The sequence below is a fragment of the Epinephelus lanceolatus genome, chromosome 22 (genome assembly GCF_041903045.1).
Source record: "Epinephelus lanceolatus isolate andai-2023 chromosome 22, ASM4190304v1, whole genome shotgun sequence".
NCBI lineage: Eukaryota > Metazoa > Chordata > Actinopteri > Perciformes > Serranidae > Epinephelus > Epinephelus lanceolatus.
In genome coordinates this window covers 23,727,095-23,742,067 of record NC_135755.1, presented here as the reverse complement: position 1 = coordinate 23,742,067, position 14,973 = coordinate 23,727,095, and the positions used below count along the sequence as shown (strand labels likewise).

Below are 14,973 nucleotides of genomic sequence, written 5' to 3'. Positions count from 1 at the left end.
ACTCCATGAGACAGGTCTTCTTTGTCAAATTGAATTTCCACACCGCGGAATAACTCACCTATCACAAACTGCTAGATATTCATCAAGGGGAAGGGGGGGAGGATATCAAAATGTTCAACATAATAGAATGTAGCACACTTCCAGGGGTGTCCACTTTCCCCTATGTGTAGAGATTACACCCTATCTCCCAGCCGTGGAGCCGATGGGCCTGACAGGGGTTTGATTTAAATGTCCAAGGAAGGGCTTGATCAAAAAGTGTCCTCTTTCAGTCTGATCAAAGACGATGAGGCCTTTGGGCCCTGCGAAATCTATGCTGTGCACTCTCAACCTCTGTATTTACAGTACAGAGCTCAGCTCCATTCCATGAAAAATGCATAAAGCATCAATTGCCTGATCTCTTTCGATCACCTCTGCCAGATATGCAAATAATTTCCTCATGATCCTATGAAATACACGCATGGATTTTAAACATCCGTTCATTCAAGTTCGGAAGGATCTCCACGTTCACTGTAGCACCGCATATATTTTTAAATTACAGTGAGACTGTACTCTATCTGGCAGTAAAATACTATTAATAAATGATATGCTGTGGATACTAGCCCCACTGATCTTACCACAATAGTTGGAATATTTTATATTCAATATGAGGGATCGTTTTTTTAATCTTGAGGGACTTTAGAGATGTTTTCTCTCAAACCAAATAAGGAGTTTTCTCAAAATAAACCCCTGCTTAAATACAACTTTTAAAACAGTAAAATACCCTCACCATCGAACCTGTTTGCTCTTTTCTTTGCAGCAAAACAAAACCCCAGTGCCCATTATGGTGTGGAAAAGAGATGTTGTTCGCGGTGACCTCCAAGTGACTGCTGAAATGGCTCTAAGGTATGAATATAAACATAATAGTAATAATAATAGAATCTAAAAAGCTGCTGGGAAAACAGAGATTGCTTCATCCGCAGGTAAAACTTAGCTTCGTCAAAATATTCTTGTAAGGCATATTTTTTGCCAGCCTTCCTTTTTTCTCATTACTGACCTGAAAGGACAGTAAGAGAGAGGGCTTTGCATCGCTGTTAAAAAAAAAAAGAGAGAGATGGGGAAGTGTCTGGAATTATAAGCATGTCTGGGATGAAGAAAGAGAGAAGGAATGTTATCTCGAGGTCAGAGGCGGCTGATCTGACAAAGAATACAACAAACTGCCACTCGAGTTCACTTTCCCCCTCTACTTTCTTTCTTTTTTTGTTTCTTCCAAACGCTTTGATTCGCTCTACCCTTTCCCATGGTGGAAGTCCCTCGGATAGCAGCCGAGTAGGTCTAATTGATTTCTCTTGTTCATGTCGGTTAGAGGCAGCAGCATCGAACTGTGCAGAGTACCCTGGCTCCAGCTTGCCTGCATTATTCCTTTCTGTTTTCTTCCTTGCCTCCATGTCCCAGAAGACTATAATGCCAACACTCAGCATACCAGTGCCCTCTTAAATCTTTCAGGGTAGTCAGATAGCAGAGGAATATCACAGCAAACGCATGTATGGAGATGAAAAAAAAAAAGCGTGGTGCAGGACATGTGGCTTACAAAAAGGTCAGGATGTAAGATCAAGTTGGCATTTGCTCTTTAGGAGCCGAACCAAGTCATTATCTAAGCTAGCACCTATGCATCAAAAGACCTGCCAGTAAGCTGTGCTACCATGCAAGATGACACCCTGAATGTACTGAACTACACTTTGTAGCAAATGAATATTCATATCTCTGTCATATAGTAATTCAGCTTTATGAAAAATGTAAAGCAGTTAGTGTTGCTCTTGTAGTGGATTGTAGCATACAGTGCAGATGTTCATGATATTGTGTCCAGCCCATAGCTATTAGTTCAGGCAGGGATTCTGACTCAGGGCAGCACATCCTTAACATTGTCTTCATTTTTTGTCAGCATCCATCTTTTATTTCTGAGCTCCTGTCATGTCGGAGCAGAGCGGAAGCAACATTGTTTGTTTGTTTGTCTGTTTTCCCCCCAAGTTCAACCGCGCAATACGGACGCAGGTTTTCTTTAGGCAATAACAATACAGTAAGTCAAGCTGAGACGGGAAACATCCACCGCAGCCTTCACCGCTGAGATGAATTTCAAATCATGCATCGCTGAGCCTGGGTTAGAACTCCTGCTGCCGTGAGAGTGAGGTTAGGTAACAGGGAATAATAGAGCATTATGGAGCATTGCCATATTTTTTGGTCACTTTGTCATGGCTTCTAGGGTGCACACAGCCAAGCATTAAGAAAAAGAAGTGTACTAATGAAATCAACTTCAACAGCTCCCGTCCGGTAGACCACCTTCCTGTAATGCATTCAAATGTCATAGTGATATATTTAAAGATTACAGGATTTCATTTGTGTAGGTCAAATATTATTGCGTTTGCCCCGCAGTATTGCTTTGAATACCGTGCGGAGCTTGAAACAGACGGCAGTTTAAACTGCAGAATTGCCAATCCTGAAATACTGTGACACTTGCTTATAGCTGAATTTCTTTCACTGCATCACTAGCGGTGCAAGAAAAGGCCAGGGAACCTTGGTGAGCGTCGGAGACAATATGGTGCAGATCAAATGATGTGATCAAACTGACATCATATTCGCTGCCAGACATGTACAGTACGATACAATAACACAGCTGCTGAGGTCTGGCTTTACCCTGGATGTGTGTCTCTGTCTCTCTCTCTCTCTTTCTCTTTTCATCCTGATATCTAAATATAGTACCTTTTTTTAAAATATAGAAAAATAATAAATTTGTCGTCAACTTAAGCCAACAACAATTAAGGGGTGGCTCCATATTGTACTTCACATTTACTCACTTTAAAGGAACTCCATGTGATATTCAGAGCATTATTATAGCCGCAAACCACATCAGCGTGGGATGATAGGAGAATTTTTTGTCACAATTATACTGAACTAATTAATTGCAACTAACAATGTTGTGATAATCACTGAAATATGCTTAAAACTCCTAAAAAAGGCACTCAGACATAGGCTGGAATCACTTTACCTTACAGTTTGTTTAAAAAAGAATATTGGTATGGCATCACAGTTAGGAAACAAATCTTTTATTTAGTAAACATCCTTTTTAATAACAATTTTTAAAAAATCTTTTTAACTATTTGAAATGTCATCATATCTTTCAATATGAAATATGTTGATGCTTAATTAGGATCATCTGTGTTTTCTTACGTTGATGTGTATGCAGCCTGTTTTTAGAGAGTCTCTTTTATTGTTGGTTGCCCAACAGTATCATTGCTGCTGGACACAATATTCATGATTATCCCGATAATGGAAATTCACCACGATCAACTCACTGGGAGTATTTTTTTTTTTTATCGCAGTCCATAATAAAATCATATATTGTCCCATCTCTACAATCAGCTAATGAACAAACGGTCCGGCCACGCATGTATGTGAGTCGCTGTGTTTGTATCCAAATGGTTAGCTAATCGCTGCCACTCCGCACTGCACTCATACGACACTTACAGCTGATATTGAGACAGCGTCATCGTGGAAGCGTAGCAACCCTCCTTGGTTCCTCCCTGGTTAACACTATTAACTATGTCAGCATTGTTGCTATTGTTAGCACAGTTCATGCTTTCAGCACTGTTGATGCTGTTTGCACTGTTAGCTGCTAGCCACCTGCTCAGTCACCACTACGTTCAACCCAGTTTCATACAGAAACCGTCAAATACCGACGGTGGGGCAGTGACTTCAAATCTGAAAAAAGCTGCCCTTTCACATCAGCATGATACATTGCCATGTCCCATCAGTGTGCAATGGTGCCAGACTGTGTCGGGGAAACACAGGCGGACAGCAACTAAAGTTAAGGGAGCAAAAAGTCCAACTAGGGCAGGAGGCTGGTGTTTACACCCCGTATGAATGTCAAGTCAAACCCTGTTCTTTTTTTCTAAACCTAACTACATGCTTTTGTTGCCTAAACCTAACCATGTGCGTTTGTTGTTGAAGGAAAAAAAACGTGGATTCACAGTTGTACTGACGTAGTACTTTTATTTTGAAAGAGACTGTATGCAAACTGGACATTGCCTGTGAAAATGGAAGTGTATTTTGAAAAGACAAATGCATGTAACAAGCAGAAGTTGACATGCCATCCCAGAACATCAAGAAGAGATGCACCCAGGCTACCCTGGATGTCAAATGTCCATGTGGAAAGTTCACGACCAAGCAGGGATATGTGACAAGGTCAGAGTGAAAATGTGTTGCCATGTTGAGAGCCGTGTGCAGACAACCTCTGAATATCATAAAGAGCCCCTTTACAGCAAAACTCTGTGACTTCTGAAAGATGTAATAACATCTTTGTCTTACAAATTATAGTTATATTGTTAGTTACAGTCAGTCTGGTATGAGGAGTAGCTTATGGTGGCTAATGTTAGTGGATGATAGCAAAGTTTAGCTAGACATCGCTGTGTATCTAGTCAGTTCACTGACTTTATTACTCCTTTCTATTTTTCTAATGTTACACTACGCCTATGGTAGAAAATGAAAAGAAAAAAACCCACTACCTTAATTAGGTAACAGCAGCCTGCAATGGTTCCCCTGTCCTACTATATCATATACATCAGCCTTAATAGCGTCGATGTCTCCCGCAGAAGGCAAAAGTTGTTGTTAAACAACTTAATGAGAGTCTGATTTATGACTGGAGCCATGTGCCTGATAAATAAACAGCACAGGTAAGAGGGTTTCATGTCACGCAGCATTTTCTAATCAACAGCTAAGAAAAAGGCATTATATTTAAGATTGTGTTTGTGCGGGTGGGCGTGTGTATGAATATGTGTCTGAGTGTGTATGTCAAGGTGCTGAATTGAATTCAGTTAATCATTCATCGCTTGCTGTATACAGTGTATGCATGTAATATACATCTCATGACAATTATACACACTTGCGCTTTTCACACATGGCTGGCCACCTCTGCTGTTATGTGACACGCATGTTTACACAGCTCACTGAGGAGTGATATGTCCTGTCATATCACTGTCTGTGAATCAGAATGAGATGGTATCTTCTGACTGTGCAGCCAAGGGAGTCTTGGCTGCATAGGATGAGAAAAGAGACGAGAAACTTTGGCAGCTAACGCATCAACTAGCACAAAATGAAGCCCGCCTCATCCAAGAGCATTAAGATGTGGATAAATAAATAAAACATTGCCACCATGAGAGGAGAGGCAATGTGACAGCGGGATTTTTTTTTTTTCTCCCTGCTTTCATGTTGGCAGGCACAGACATTTTATTTTGGGATGAATCAAAATTTCCTGAAAACGCCTGCGTCAGGTGTATCTAATTATCTGACAGCGCATCCTCATTATAAAACGGCCCCTGGGAGTTGGCTACTCAGTTTGCTGAGCCTTGGACCGCAATCAAGGTGTACCTCGCAGTGAAAACACAGGGATGATATAGCTGCTGCTTCCATAGGTGCACTGCTTCTGCCTTTTTTTGGCTGAGAATTGGACTAAATGTGTTGTCCTCTCATACTGTACACCCCCCTGTATTCCTTAAATCCTTATGTGTGTGTAAACTCTGCATCGTGTGACATCCAGCAAACATATCTATACAGTAAGACAGTCTGAGAAATGTGAATTGCAATAGAAAAACGGCTATAAATTCATTAGCAGCTGTTATGACAGCCCCTTGCCATCTCAGCCATGCCCCGATTATGTCACCTGGATGAAGTTTATAAACTATAATTACAGCTTACTCCTGTTTCTCTCCAGGGAGGTGCAGCAGGCAAAGGAAAAGTGGGTGTGTTGTCAACACTAGCAGCACTACAGCAACTCATGTTAAAGCATAATTAATGGGAGAAAAAGAGTTTTGTTTTTTTTTTTGGCAGAAATACGGCTATCTAACTGGCACCGCCGGCTGCGGCTCTTGGGGTCACCATGGAGGAGCTAGTGCGACTGTGTGAAAGCAGACCTGTCTCCCCTCCGCTTACTACTCCTAGCTGTTGCTCAAATCCCATCCAGCAGTGATTGATGTGGGCCTGGCGAGTAGTTTTGGGAGTATCACTCAAAAGGAAGACGGAAGGAAATTGCAAAAACGTTGCCAGTTTATAAAATGGGAGCGCTGCTGCTGGGTAACGGATGGCGGGGGGGACATTCTTACCTGGGACTAATCCTTGAAAAGCTTTGCGAGAAACTTGCCGCCTGACAGCAAATGATTCAAATCAACTTTTGTGCTCAGAAGTGTCTTTTTACACACAGGGATAACTAGCCTAAAGGAGTGCTGTGTTTCAGCATTTCGTCATGTTGCAGTTTGTTGTGCGAGCAAGCGGCCCTTTGAAATAGGAGGAGGATGTGTATTTGTCTCCTGTTGGTGTCTCTGCTGGACTCGTTTATTTTCACATTGGTGTTGGCAGTGTTACATTTATTTATTCATTGTTTATCATAGGAACACAATCAGATTTTTTATGATGTCCACTGGGTTTCTATATCCTCTTGTGCCTTGCTATTTTAAGCAAGACAGACGCACATACACATAGATAGATAGATAGATAGATAGATAGATAGATAGATAGCATCAGCAAATCTCAGTCAAAGTGAAGCAATGCTAAATCACAGCCCAACAACGCTGACCTCACACCACAAGACACTGATTATCATAACTAAAACATGTGACCACCATATGAGGGTGTTAATTCTGCGTGTCCTCATGTCACTCTTTCCTGTCCTTGTGTGTTTCCCATTTAGTTCTTGAAATGCAACAGCACCCTATCTCTTGCTCTGCCTCATGACTGGCAGACCGTAATGCTATTACCTCTCCTCTATGGTCATGCTCACTTAGCCCTCTGTCACTCCGCTCGAGCCAGGGAAGACACATCTTCTGGCTGTGCGAGCTGTCCTTGCCCTCATTTGCTTCTCCTCAGGTCGGCTTGCTACAAAATACCAAGGCGCCCAAACTTTTCAGTTCATTATCTTGCCTTTTTAGAGGCTCTCCTTTTTTTTTTTTTTTTTGCAAAATATGGCTGCAAATCACGGGGTAATTGGCTATATCACTTGTCAGTAGTAGTCTGACAAATACTCTTTAACACAGAGGAAAGGGCTTGTATAAATCATGGTATTTGGTAACTTCCAAATATAGCTGGCAGTGATGGAGGGCGGGAAAGAAGGCACACACACACACACACGGGCCTCTGCTGACACGCTACTGCGCATGATCCACTGTCAATCACCAGTCAAATCTGACATCAAAGCCTGTCAGATAACAGCAGCAAAATGGGTAAACCGAGTGAGTCACAGCCCACCCACCGTCTACATCACCTGAGTCAGGAGCACTCGGGCACGCCACGCACGCGCACACACGCACACGCTCAAAAGGCAAAACCATTCAACCCGCCTCAGTTTTCTAGCACCAAACATTTACGCAAACTTTCTCAACACGTCCCACACTGCATATCCCAGAAATGGCTGCGTGCGTGCCCGTGCATCCTCGAGGGGGGGGGGGGGGGGGTAAGCACAGTGTGTGTGTTATAAATGACGATAATAATAAGAGAAATCTGTAAATATCTCGCCACCATCTGGAGCGTAACGGTGAGCAGCAGACCGGTGCACGCTGCGCGCTACATTATCCATAACGCAGCTTCAAGATATGCAGAAATATGCGCCCTGGGCACCTACTCAAATCGCGGCACGACACATAACTTGGAGTGGACACCAAACCGACACTTAATTCCACACATAAATACACAAAGAGCGTCTTTCAGCTGCAATTCACAAACACAGGATGCAGAAAAAAGTCTATACTACTTACTATATACCCAGGCGGTAGAATGCAAAGCCCCGGTAACTGTAATTAAAATAGAAGAATGGGATAAATGAAGGGTGCGCTTGTTTAATGTTTCCATATCAAATAGCTGCATGCATTCTTAATCATGAAGCTTTTTTTTCTATGATGTGAGGATGTCCACTTACCGGGGCTGTCCGAATAAAATCCTTAGGAAATTCCAGAGGAGTCCCTTCTTTCTTCTCTCAAAGTCAGAAAACAGCAATGCTTTTCTTATTCCAAAAACAGGCCCGTGGTTGAACTGAAAGAGAGAAGAGACCAAAAACAGCCACAACAAATTCCATTAGAACCGGGAGTCCCCCCTCCCTCCCTCCCACCTCACCACCACCACCACCACCACCCAAAAAGTGTTGACATAACATCTGTGAAGAGCAGCAAACAAAAAAAGGCAACTCGTAATAAATTGGCGGAATGGACAGATGGTACCTGCTCTCTTTATCACTGTCGGCAAAGACAATGAGAGCGGCAATAAGACGGGCAGAAAACTGAGAGAGCTGAGCTTTTCTTGGGAAACGCAGCCCCAGCGTGCTGTCAGATTATACCAGCGCGCGCACACTCGCTCACACACACATACACACACTGCTCCCGGCGACGGCTGGAGAGAGAGGGAGGAGAAGGAAGAGACCGGGGATGGCAAAGAGATGCTGCGCTCACAGAGCTGCACTTCGCAGCCCGGCCGCTTGGTGGCCAGCTCGAAGAGCAGCAGCACGCTGGGATGTTTCCCACCATGCCGGATTTAACAGCCAAATTGTCCTTCAATTAAGTGCTGAAGGCCGACGTCCTCATTAGAAGCCTTTGAACAATCTTAACATCAATGTTAGAGAATATCATCTGCCATCACCACAGTTGTTACTGTTATCATTATTTATCACTGGCAGCACCTGGCAGCTTGCACGCTGATGCCTCTGAATGGTACATCACTATAACCTGAAGCATCTACAGGGCAGTGCTTACAGTGGGATGTAACTAATTACATTTACTCAAGTACTGTACTTAATTACAAGTATGAGGTACGTCTTGTGTACTTGAGCATTTTCATTTGACGCTTGAACCAAAAACACCTGTAAAATGCTACTGTACTTACACACTAATGCACAGTGATAATAACTCAGTCATTTGGACTTTAACTTTTGATACCTTAAGTGCATCTTACCAAGAATACAAGTACCTTTATTTAAGTTAAATTGAGTGTATTGCTACTTTTAAGTTTGGGCTGGCTGGAGAAATATCCCAATATATTTTTTTTTTTACCATATACCTTGATATCGATATTGCAAAGATATTGTAGGTTTGACCATTGGTGCTTTCTCCAATCATTTACACAATGAGATTTTTGACAAATAATCACCAGTAATGTGGATATAATGACTACACAGGAACAGGAAAATAACAGAACAGCGAGAAAAGTCTGGTAAGTTCGGGAAATTACATCACTTTACTGTAATGTATCCTTTGGAACCAGGACAAGACAACACCAAGGATACTATTCATTCATTCATTTTCTGTAACCGCTTATCCTGTTGGGGGTCCTGGGAGGGCTGGAGCCTACCAGCTGACACTGGGTGAGAGGTGGGGTATACCCTGGACAGGTTGCTAGACTATCGCAAGGCTAACATATAAGCCCTGTTTCCACAGAGCAATACCCTTTTTTTCTGTCTCCACTGTGAAAAGTTGTGGATGGTGCCAGTAGAACTGTTCCGTACCGTCCCCATATTTGGTTACCCCTCTGTTGGGGTACCTGGCACACCGATCTGGCACTAAAAGGTGGAGCTGTGAACACTGCAGTCCGTTGACTGGTCAATAGCAGATGGTCACTCTGCTCAGGGCTGAGTTTTACATATATTAGTAAACTGTAACTACTGTATAAAATGAAAAGATGTTTTGCGGCCTCTTGCAGCAGCTGTAGTCTGAGAAAAAATGAATCCAGTGGAACGTTAACTTGTAATGTTACTCAATGCATGAGTTCACGTAGTCAATCCATCAGCACACCTTAAATTTCAATGTGACAACACTGACCATTCCACTAGTTCCACTAGCATTTATATATATTAATCTCAATCAGATTATGTGAACTGCATAAATCCCAATCCACACTTGGAGAAAAAAAGCATGGCGGAACATCATATCATGGGCTACGGCAACACTAAACCCCTGAGCTTGCCTGAGAAGGATGAAATGCACAAACCCACTATTTTTAAATATCCCATGGAGAGAGACTCTCACTGCAGCCTGTTTTATTTTGTTCCGAAAATGTTGGCATGCAGCCTTGTTCTGTGGACGATAAACGAGGTGCAGACTTCCATCTTTGTCACCGGTAATGAGGAAATACATTGAGTGCTGAACGGAGCAGTAAATGACAACAACCTTGCCCACATTTTAGGGTACTAGGGTCTAGGTACCATGTCTGAAGGGTTACTTTTGGTTCCAAAGGTACCATACCAGGAAACAGGGCTTTAGAGACAGACAACCATTCACGCTCACATTCACACCTACAGGCAATTTAGATAGAGTCACCAATTAACCTGCATGTCTTTGGATTGTGGGAAGAAGTCAGAGTACCCGGAGAGAACCCACGCTGACACAGGGAGAACATGCAGACTCCGCACAGAAGGGCTCCCCCACCCCACTGTTCATACTCCCTACCTGAGGTTCAAATCAGGAACCCTCTTGCTGTGAGGCAACAATGCACCATTGCCCAATCCTATTTTTAGTAAGGGCCCGAAATATGTTCCACCAGTGAAATCCTATATGGCTACATTTACATAAATGGAGTTTTCAGGTTTCACTTGGAGAAACGGTATGCTGTGTTAATTTTACTCCTCATAGCTGGAAAAACACAGGTGTAATGTTCAGTTCTGGTGTGTGTCCTAAAGGACATGGTTAGTTAATATACACTGGCTTACTGTAACAATAGGAAATGCAGCCTTGATTAATGTTCTTAGTTACATGTGTGCTTTGAAGAAGGAATATTGCACCCCCTACAGGTCAGATGAAAAATTGGTTCCCTTAGATAAGAAACAAAATATTTGTGTTCTTTTCTGTATTCATTCAGCTATTTCCTATTTGTTTTTTGCACAATAGCTTGTGTCAGTTATCATACGAGACTAATGCTAACTTGTTTCCTGACTGCTATTTGCATGTGGTTGACACTGGGTCATACAGTATGTGTGATAGTTGTTAATACTGCTTTGAAAAACTGAAGTCTCCTCATGAATAGTGTGACTTTTGTTTGGGAGTTCACCTGAGGTGAGAATTTATGCAGTCTATGCCTTTTTCACAGAGGACATTTTGACATGTCACAGTGGGAAAAGCGCGGTACATAAATAAATAAATAAAATGCCTGAATTCCATTTAGCTGCTGGAGGTTCAGCATCCTGCATCTCTGCATGCTGGGACACAACTCATCGTTAATGTTATTAGCAACACCTGTGCTTCGCCTGCTACAACAAGTCATAATATCTGCCGTGGAAAAGGCCTGTTAGATTTGGAGTGTGACCGCTGGCAATTATAATGTTGTTCATTCACTTCATTCATGTTCCAAATACTCCTAATGTGAGTATTTGGAGCACACTGAGCATGCAGACAGACAGTGGAGATGTGGATTATGCTGCAGGAGTGGTTCGGGAAGTTTCTAAGGACATGTTGCTTTTTTGCTATAAAACTAGGTCAGCAGTGGAATCCATTGTAACTCATGTGAATCCAAGCTGACTACATCTGCCGTCCTTTGTGAATGAGTAAACCACAAACTTTTCAGAGGCAGTGATGGTTTGATACTGAAAATACAACAGTTTGGTTTTCCTTTAAGAAGATCAACATCTGTATAGTGTTGCATATACTGTATATACACCAATACAAGATAGTCATGGAGAATAAATGATTCTATTATTTAACATTGGCTACATATTTAAATGTACTGCATCAATTCATTGTAAGACACACAGGGGAATCTATTCATGACTATGATTTTGACATTAAAAAAAAGACTCAAAAGCTACAAGATTAAATAGGGAAGCCCCTCCTTGTAGAGTACCTGGTTCTCTCTGGCTACTCCGGCTTCCTCCCACAGTCCAAAGACATGCGAGTTAGGTTAATTGGTGACTCTAAATTGTCTGTAGGTGTGAATGTGAGTGTGAATGGTTGTCTGTCTCTATGTGTCAGCCCTGTGATAGTCTGGCGACCTGTCCAGGGTGTACCCTCCCTCTCACCCAATGTCAGCTGGTATCGGCTCCAGCCTCCAACAGGATAAGCGGCTACAGAAAATGAATGAATTATTAAATAGATGTCACAATCATTACAGTTGCAGTAAAAAAGTGCTGGTCTGTTTTTTAACATTCATCACAGAAGCTGCAGCTACAAATGTCCTTTTTATTCATATGGGGATGCATTTTGAAGGATAAAATTAATCACTGTATTTGTTAACAGATACATTAAAATATTCACCAAAAGATAGGCCTACATATTTTTGAGGTGTTGGTAATATGCACTTAAAGATGGGGAGATAAGAGAGATGTGTGCAAAATTTTAGATTGGAAAAATGTTCCTGTTTTATGATTTTTTTTTTTTACTGCACAGAGGACATACTGTAATTATGGCTCATTTTCTGGTGTGTGTGGTTCACGTGCTCCTCGGATGGTCCCATTTCCCGAGTTGGGACCTTGGTGTGTTCATGTGGTTTAAGAAATGTATTTTATTGCTCATAGTATTTAAACAACAGTTTGAAGCTTCATATTTCAAAGTGGTTTAGTCCAAGACTTATTTTTGTACCAGTACACCCCCTTAAACTAGCTTCTAAACTGTTGTCATACCTGATAAAAGCTAATAAACAGCTTTCCTAACTAATTTAGGTCACTCTACTTGGACAGCAACTATCTAAGTTTACTGGGAACTGAGTGTAGTTCCGTGTTTCTGTGTAGTCAACACGGCAACTCGTGCAGCAAAATTTTCGCCAACTTTCCGACTTGTTGTTGCGAATTGAGGGGGCGTTCAGGTGAATTTTTTTGTGGCAACTCATTTTTCCGATTTTTCCGTCAATTCATCAATGCAGCACCAGTCACAGGAAGCAGGTGCTGCTAATTGGGCCGCTGCTTCCAGGTGTGCTGTTTTCTAATTATCTGCCAGGATAGTGCGTCGGAGAAACTCCATTATCGAAGAAACAATTAACCGGGCTTTGGAAATTTTCAGTCGCAAGCCCACCTGAGTATGCTAGGCTAGTCATTTACTTATTTATTTAGCATTTTAAAATGCGCAGGGAGGGACGACGCCAGTTTTCACGTCAGAATTATAATGCGTCATCAACTCCGGTGAATGTCAGCTCCAGTCCTCTGACGGTTTAATGGATTTAAATGACGTGGTGGATTCTTTTAACCAGAAACTGACAAGGAAAGAGGCAGTTTTAATTTAAAATGTAAAGTTAAGGATGTCAAAGTGTCCTGTAAAGTTTGGTAGAAGTTGCTGTTCAGCTGTCAGGCTTGATATGGATGGAAAATACATGCATTTACATTCTTTAATATGTGTACAGGCTATATTAAAGAGATGTAAGTGATGTAAGTCCTGGTGGTCTGGGGGCACTTTATCACACTCATTATTTTTAGAGTAAATTTCATCTGACTGCTAATATAGTCCTTGTTGGTGTTAGTTAGGATGCTGCCTGTGAGCATGCACAAGGATATGAACAATGCCTACTGTATGAACGACAGGTCAGAAGGTCAGACTTGGCCCACACTTCCAATGTAGACACTCCAAATCCTCCTGTGTAATACATACATGATTCAGACTTGGCCCAGGTCAGGACTGTGCTTGATTCAGTTCAGAGAAAGAGTCGGTAATGACTAGTGTGAGCTCTGTGCAGCAGGGCAAACAGTTGGGCTTCCACTAATGTTGCACAGAGCTCCATTTGTACCTATAATTGTCCCGGTTTGGGGCAACCCTTGAGCTAATGAGCAGCTGTCCACCGAGAGACAATCCCTGTGGGGGAAATGAGAAACTGAGCCGACACTGTCACCGGACTGAACTTCCTGACATGTCCTCCATCCATCATCTTCTGTGCAGCTGCCTAAAGGTGCCTTGAATTGGTCTTTCAGCAGATTTTTCTCAGGAGGACAGCATTGCAATTTCTAATGCTGCTGTTACTGTATTCCTGATGTGCAGAAGAGGAGTATGATATCCTCCGTTATGTCAATATGTGCTGTGACTGTTCACCTGTTGTTGGTCTGTGTATTCCAACAACATGGGTCAGGGGATATGGCACTTAAGGACTTTGATAAGAACAAAACTGCTGAAGCATCACCTCATAATCTTGCTTGTGTGACTGTGCTATGTTAGCACAGTGAGTGCAAACGTAGTGCAGGCTTTCCTGACTGATAGCATCAGTAAAATCACAATTTCTTACAATAAAAAACTTGATAATATCAGGTAATTAATTGTGGCTTGCACTCTTTGCAGTAAATACAGCAGCTCCTTTTGCCCAGCACAACAAATGTAAAATAGGATGATACACTAGACACCATTATAGCTATGATTGTAAGAATCTATAAGACAAACAGTTGTGTTGTTGTATTTGAGGACAGATGTCCAACTGATTAAGTTTGGTTTGGGTTGCAGGCAGGTAAGCAGTGGGTTCAGGAAAGAAGCTGCACAAATTCCACATAGTCTGGGTGGCAATTGACTTGCGCTGACTTTGAGATGGCAGTTTGGTGACAAGGAAGCTGCCGGGCTGTGTGGGGTCAGCAGCAACCTTGCCAGCTCTCCTCCTCTTTGATTGATGGTAGTCTACAGCAAGCACTTCCTGACAACTCTGTTGTCTTGCATACTCTCGTGTCAGGGAGTTGGTCACCTTTACAAACAGGTGTTTTGAGGGGAAGCTTAGCTGAGTTAAGTTACTGTGGAGCAATTTGTGCTGAAGGAGGAGCTCGATCCAGGAGTCAAGCTGTTTATGTTATTGACCAAGCGCTGTGCCCTGTAAGCAAAATATAGCAGACAAAGAAGATGGGTGAAATTATGTCTGGGTTGCTGTTTGGTCTCTGAGTTGCAGACCTTTCTCAGGCTGCTTGCTGACTGTGAGTCGGGGCCTACATAAAAAAACGGCAAACAGTTAAGTATTACTTTCAACTTTAAAATAACATTGGAATTTCATCATTATGTCTCTGTCTTGCCTCATCTTACTCACACA

At 42.3% G+C, this 14,973-nt stretch overlaps 1 protein-coding gene across 46 annotated transcripts in view; it reads right to left on the bottom strand.

Annotated features, from left to right (window-relative positions):
* ptprda (protein tyrosine phosphatase receptor type Da) overlaps positions 1-8,370 on the bottom strand; it is a 428,165-nt gene extending 419,795 nt beyond the window's left edge. For all 46 annotated transcript variants that reach the window (XM_033651569.2, XM_078164079.1, XM_078164087.1 and 43 more), the window contains exons 1-3: positions 8,232-8,370; positions 7,934-8,046; positions 7,773-7,808 (exon numbers count right to left, since the gene is read on the bottom strand). The gene's annotated coding sequence lies outside the window, so the exon portion shown is untranslated. The remainder of the gene's footprint in view (positions 1-7,772; positions 7,809-7,933; positions 8,047-8,231) is intronic.
* Between the last annotated feature and the right edge of the window lie 6,603 nt (positions 8,371-14,973).